The sequence below is a fragment of the Pteropus alecto genome, unplaced genomic scaffold (genome assembly GCF_000325575.1).
Source record: "Pteropus alecto unplaced genomic scaffold, ASM32557v1 scaffold14, whole genome shotgun sequence".
Taxonomy (NCBI): domain Eukaryota; kingdom Metazoa; phylum Chordata; class Mammalia; order Chiroptera; family Pteropodidae; genus Pteropus; species Pteropus alecto.
The window spans coordinates 7,387,450-7,393,705 of record NW_006436810.1 but is presented as its reverse complement, the minus strand read 5'-3'; the positions used below and the strand labels follow the sequence as shown (position 1 = coordinate 7,393,705).

The 6,256-nt window shown below is 45.3% G+C and overlaps 1 protein-coding gene across 1 annotated transcript in view; it reads left to right on the top strand.

The window, feature by feature from the left end:
* The window catches only part of CCBE1 (collagen and calcium binding EGF domains 1), a 188,105-nt gene that overhangs the window by 10,917 nt on the left and 170,932 nt on the right, over positions 1 to 6,256 (top strand). The window lies entirely within an intron of this gene.

Genomic DNA, 6,256 nt, shown 5'->3' with positions numbered 1-6,256 from the left:
ACTGACCCCTCTTTGCTTTCACTTAGTGTCCATGTTTCATTTGGGAATTTTCCTATAGAGAAATGACTCAATTTTGGTGGTGAAAAATTGCATGGCGAAACAGAGGCGGCCTTCCTAGGAAGCCACCAAGACCACAATGACCACTCTCCGGCAAGATCGTTCTAAGAAGTGCCCTGGACTCTAGCTCCGTTAGACCCCGAGAGGTTAGGAGAACCTAGAGTGCACCCTCAGTGGGGTCTTCAAGAAAACTTGGTTGAAGGATTTCTTTTAATTCTGTAAAAATTGACTTTAGTATTAATTGACATGTTAATTTCCTGGAGATCACGCTTGCATGTTCTGGCCTAACTGGGTGGACATAAGGAAAGATTTATATACGAACTCTCTACTTATGTGGAGGTCACGTCATCAGGCAACATTTTCTATCTGGAACACAGCTGAAAAAGGGGGAGAGGGAGGAAGGGAGGGAGCCTTGAATACCAAAACAGATAGCATGAAGAATGTACCAGAAAGTATCACAAAAGGTCTTAAGTGGCCAAAAACAGGTATGAGAAATTCTACGTTCCCTCCTCATTCGTGCGTCCCCCAGTGCGAAGGCTTGCTCTGTCAGACGCTGTTCTAGCTCATCTCAGTACGAGTTCTCACCTGGGGTCTCTGAGCAGGCGCGCGGCAGACAGGCGGTGCTACGGTGGATGGTCCGACTCCACAGCCCGTGTCGTGACCACTGCGGCCTGACAGCTGTGCTTACCTCGCTTTCCTGCCAACCACGGATTTAAAAGGGGGCATTTAGGAGAAGGACGGACTGCTTGAAATAGGGATGGCAGGTCCACTGATAATTACTGGTGAAAACGTGAGTCAGGTAGGTTGTCAAAAGTAGACATAAGGACCGCCCCCCATCAATTTGCTCAGGCTGCCTGCCCGATCTACCACAGGCCAGCGGGGGGCTTAAACAGCAGGTTTTCTCACAGTTCTGGAGGCTGGAGGTCCAAGGTCAGGGAGTCAGCAGGCTCGATCCCTTGAGAGGCCTCCCTCCTTGGCTTGGGGAGGGCCGGCTTCTCCCTGTGCCGTCACATGGTCTTCCCGCTGGGTGTGCCCGTGTCCTCATTTCTTCTTGTAAGGACAGCAGCTCATCTAACGGCCTCATTTTAACCCAGGGACCTCTTTAAAGTCCATCTCTAAATGCAGTCGCATTCTGAGGTACTGGAGTTAGGACCGTAACATTTGAACTTTGAGAAGACATGATTCAGCCCATGACAGCGCCCCTCGCACCCCGCAAAATAACCCAGTACACACTGGAGCCGTGTAATAAAGGGGATACTTTTCACACACACTGTAATCCCAATGGTATTGCTGTCCACCCTGATGCTCCCGAGTTATCCAATGAAATTAAAGTGTCCTCAGCAATACTACTGAAGAGGAAAAGGATTACATGTTATCTAAAACGGCAGAAGCCATATGTTGTGCCGTTCACTTCTGTGGAACTCCTCCAGGATGGTCCCAGATGATGGCAGCTATGACCTGTTCTACCCCTTCATGATGGAAATGCAGATGCTCAGGCTCCACTCAAGACCTCCTGAACTAGTCTGCATGGTAACACGGTTCCTGGCGTTTCCCATGCACACTCAGTTCTGAGAAGCCCTGTGCTGGTCATCACTGCATCATTCTGGGGCTCGTCCTCACTTAGCTGTTCTCTGCTTCCTACTTGTAAAGCTGAAGTCAGTGATTCACAGCCAGGACTGCACGTTGGGATCATGTGATGAGTTTCCTATTGCCGATTCTCAGCGCGGCATCTGGGGCTATTTAGTGACCGTAAGTGCATTTTTTAAAAAAGATTTTGCTTTGTTGCTGCACCACATGAACCTTCTCCCGAGATGTCAACATGGCTCAGCAGATTATAAAATGAAAGCTTTTCCGTGTCAAACTGTGATTTTCTTTCCTTGCAAGCATCAAGCCCAAACGCTTTCCCCCACATGGTGTGATGAGAAACCTTCTGTGCTGGCAAAGTCTCTTCCCATTCACTGTCGTTTCTCTTTAACTCTTTAGTTTTCTCCTGTGGTAACTGAATTTCTTCAACCTCCAGTAGTCGCAAGGCTTTTTATAGGTTTGCATTAACTATGCACCATGAAACAATGCCGTCTGTGGTTTGACTCTATAGTTCTCATCCAAGCCCTGTGTTTACAACGTGGCCTTAAACCAGGCAGTCCCCAAATATATGTCTGCATGGAAGGCATACTTACATACATATAATTGCATTTTTTTTGAGTTTTCTTCAACCTCCAGTAGTCGCAAGGCTTTTTATAGGTTTGCATTAACTATGCACCATGAAACAATGCCGTCTGTGGTTTGACTCTATAGTTCTCATCCAAGCCCTGTGTTTACAACGTGGCCTTAAACCAGGCAGTCCCCAAATATATGTCTGCATGGAAGGCATACTTACATACATATAATTGCATTTTTTGAGGTCATAACATCAATTATGCTGATTAAATCATAGAACTAGAAATCACTATAAATTAAGAAAGAGAGGACATTGCATTTCGTGGGTGGGTACATTCCTCAGGCTCTTACTGACGGATTTCTTTGAATCAAAGGCTGGCGAACGTGAAGTGGTTTGTAAGGGACCTCTGTGAGTCTTCGATATGCTTTCAGAGTTTGACAGCATGATGACTGTGGCACCCTATTAGGATATAGCAGGGTGGATGTTTAAAATCTTAAGTGAAGGCAGGGAAGGATCCTGATAACTTACTTGGCACCTCTGCCACCCGGAATCTCTTCGAGTCCTTTCCCAGAGACTCCAGTGTTTGGGAAGCGCATTTTCCAATCGTAGCGCACACGAGAAATGTCATCTGCGATGGGTACATGGAGATCAATGACAGAGGATGCTCAAGGCTGGAGACGCCGGGCCCAGGAGGCTCTGGCAGTCCAGCTGCCACCCTGCTGTCCTAGGGTCAGAGAAGGTTGAGGTCTTGGCATGCCTGGAGCCATTTCTGGGCCATCAGGGCCGGGGGCGGAGGGAGGGAGTGTGTGCACCCATGGGATGCTCCGGCATGGACACCCCTCCCCCCGCCAGCAGCTCTTAGCCACCCATCTGTTTAAGTTATACCTCCAACTCCAGCTTCTTCAGTGAGTCCTTCCTTGACTGTTTCTTAAAACACAATTCCCCAGCCATCCTTTAAGATACAGGACTTGTGTCGCCTTACGATGGTTGGTTCTCTGTGCCCTCCTTATACACAGCTTGACTCCGTTGGACTGTCCCAAGGTTGGTGTGTGGTCTCACGCACGCCTTTGATGTGATACCTTCATTTTGCGAAGCCCAGGGTGCTGCTGGGGCCACATTTAACTCCCTGTGTCCTGAACAGATGAGGGTGTCGTCCTGTCTTACGACTCCATAGCCGAGGGGTGCGGTTCCCGAAGGAAACAGCCATGATGATGAGGAGGAGGGTTGCCTGTTTTCTTTTAGAGACACATGTAAAGTGGGGTTCATGCTTTGCAATGCCCACAGGGAGAAAGGCACAAGACAGAAGAAATCTTGTAGTTTTTCAACTTTACCCCTTCTGTGGTACTTTGCATGTATTACCCCTTTTATGGCACTTTGCATGTTTTACATCATAGAATGTATGACTTGAAGCTGCGGGTCCTGCCTAATCTCAGCCCTCCAGGATGATGCCTGCCGAGGGACTGGAATGTGTTTTTCCTGATCTTTCTATATGCGCATTGACAGACATACTTGTAGTTATTACTTACAGAGCAAATGGGTTTGTTCTGCAGTTGCTTTTCTCACATAACAAGTAAGGGACTCTTATTACATAGGGCGCTAATTCATTTTTACAGGACAGTATTCTTTCATGGCATGGTATTTCATTGAATGAATGCCTCATAATTCATCTCTTCGCTTTGGGGCTCATTATCAGGCAGCAGACGCAAAGGGCGCCCTCCCTGATGTTCGGGTGGGTTCAGGTTTAAAATTTAAGTTGCAGATTTCAAATAGATCGAATTTTACCTGAAGGAATCAGAAGAGGAAAATCTAGTGTCACCACATGACACATTGGTCTGGAACCTGCGAGACGTGACCTTTACGTGTCTGGCACTGCCACTGCCCTCCTACGCGTGTGGCTGCATGTCCTTAGAACCCCGTGGCTCTCCCTGGTTCTCTGATGGAGCCCTTTCTCAGTCTGGCAATCGGGCTGTGAGCAGAGCCAACGGAAGTGGGTTTCGTTGACAGCCCAGCCAATGTGCTTGACACGAGGAAGTGGTCTTGACAGAACATGCTGTGGGAACTTTTGGATACTGTAATCCGCCTTAAAGACAGGATAGCCCTCTGTGAGCTGTCAACTGCATCTCCTGAATGCCGTTGGTTATTTTTCTTACGTCGATTAAAGAGGCAAAGGAACGTCTTCTTACTTTCCAGGTATCTAACTTTTGAAAGCAAGCTCCTCTTCGTGCTGCAGACACGTGCTGCGTGAGCACAGGAGCCATCACTTCATTCTGCAGAAGTGTTTAAGGGGACCCCTGTCACCCCGCTCACTTGCTTTTCTCTGCTGCTCTCTTTAGAGACGTGCTTCCCACAGAGCAGGGAGAGGAGGAGAAGGTGTCAGTTTCCCCATTTAGGGTGGGCTGTACTCTCGTGGCGACCACTCCCTTTCTGGAAAGGAGAAAGTGTTTCATTTGGGAAGACTCATGCAAATGAAGTGGAAGGGAAGGTGGCATCAGATGAGAAGGCTTTCTCATAAAACTTTTTCACATCTTTTATCCTAACGTACGGGGCTTAATATTTGTATCTTATATTTACAAAAAAAAAAAAAATTTATTACAAACTTAACGCTTCAACGTGTGTGTACTTTTGGATTTATTTAAGGATCCTTGTGAAGACTTCACGTGCTTGTCAGCCTGCTGCAGCCCCATTGCAGTCACCATCTTGCTGCCTGGTTTGGGTTCCATATTTGGCTCTGTTTGGAGATGCCAGGGAAAATAGAGAAACAGGCAGTCAGCTCCGTAATGGAAACAGCAGCCTTCGCCCCCCGCATCCCCCCACCCCTGCCCTACCAAATTACCCACATAAAAGGCTGAGGTTTCTCTTACATTAATCCATATATTATCAGTTGGTCTTTTTTTTTTTTTAAACATCCTTTTCCATGTTTAGGCAGTCTTAGTTTGACAAAATGGTATCCCACTTGAGTTTTGCATTCTATCAACAGGCTCCTCATTAGTTTGAAGTGTGTGTGATTCTGTTAACTTTCTCTGTCTGCATGTTAGCCTTCCTTGTCTGCATTTTAGTTCCTTTTGAGAGAGTTTTAACTAGCTTGGGGCTGTAATTGGATGAAAGTGAATCTCCACTGTAGACTTTGCTTTGCAATGTACTTTAATTGCATCCCCACAAAGAAAAAAAACTACAAATTCACCCTTTTCTGAAGATGAAGAAAAACTGACCATATTTTCTCTCGACATATTTTTTAATTATGAAAATTCAAATATGTCGTAGAAGAAAAGACATTCTCGTCTGCTCATCACCAACATCAGTTAATTATCAAGATTTTGCACCATTGGCTTTTATCTGTCCTTTTTTTCCTTTGCTAACGTATTTTAATACAAATCCCAGACATGATGTCATTTTACCAGGACATATTTCAGCATTCATTTCTAAGAAATGTAGAGACATTTCCAAAATGGCCTTATCATCCTCCCGAAAAATAAACCCCAATATGAATGTTACTTTTAAACAATTTTTTTTCCCCCCAAATAAAATGGAAGTTTGTTTTGTGGAGTTATTTCTCTTGAATTCAGTTATGGATGAGTGATACTTGCGTTACCACTCGTGAGCGAGCTTACATTTTAACAGGTATGCTTAATTCTGAGCAAGTGTCTAGGGTGGAACTCCCAGAATGCCTCACGATAGCACTGGCTGTGGCAGAGCAGGACTCGAAGGCGGTGGCCCAGGGGTAGCTATTTGCTTAAGTTTCACAATCAGATTGGGAAATCCTAATCGTAATAAGATTATTTCACCTCAAAGGCAGTTTTGAGAGTGTTTTTGAGAGCGTTTTGAGAGTGTTTGACTCTCAAAATAATAACATACCACGGATGGTGTGTCTTCTTACATGAAAACGTAGTTTCAAAAGGGAAGCTAATATTTTTATGCCTAGGGTCCTTTTAAACCCAAAGGAACAGGACTTTCTTTTCACTATTTTCGGTAGTAAAATTGTATTCACTGATAATGCATTACCTTTGCTAAAAAAAAAAAAAAAAAAAAAAAAAAAAATTAAAC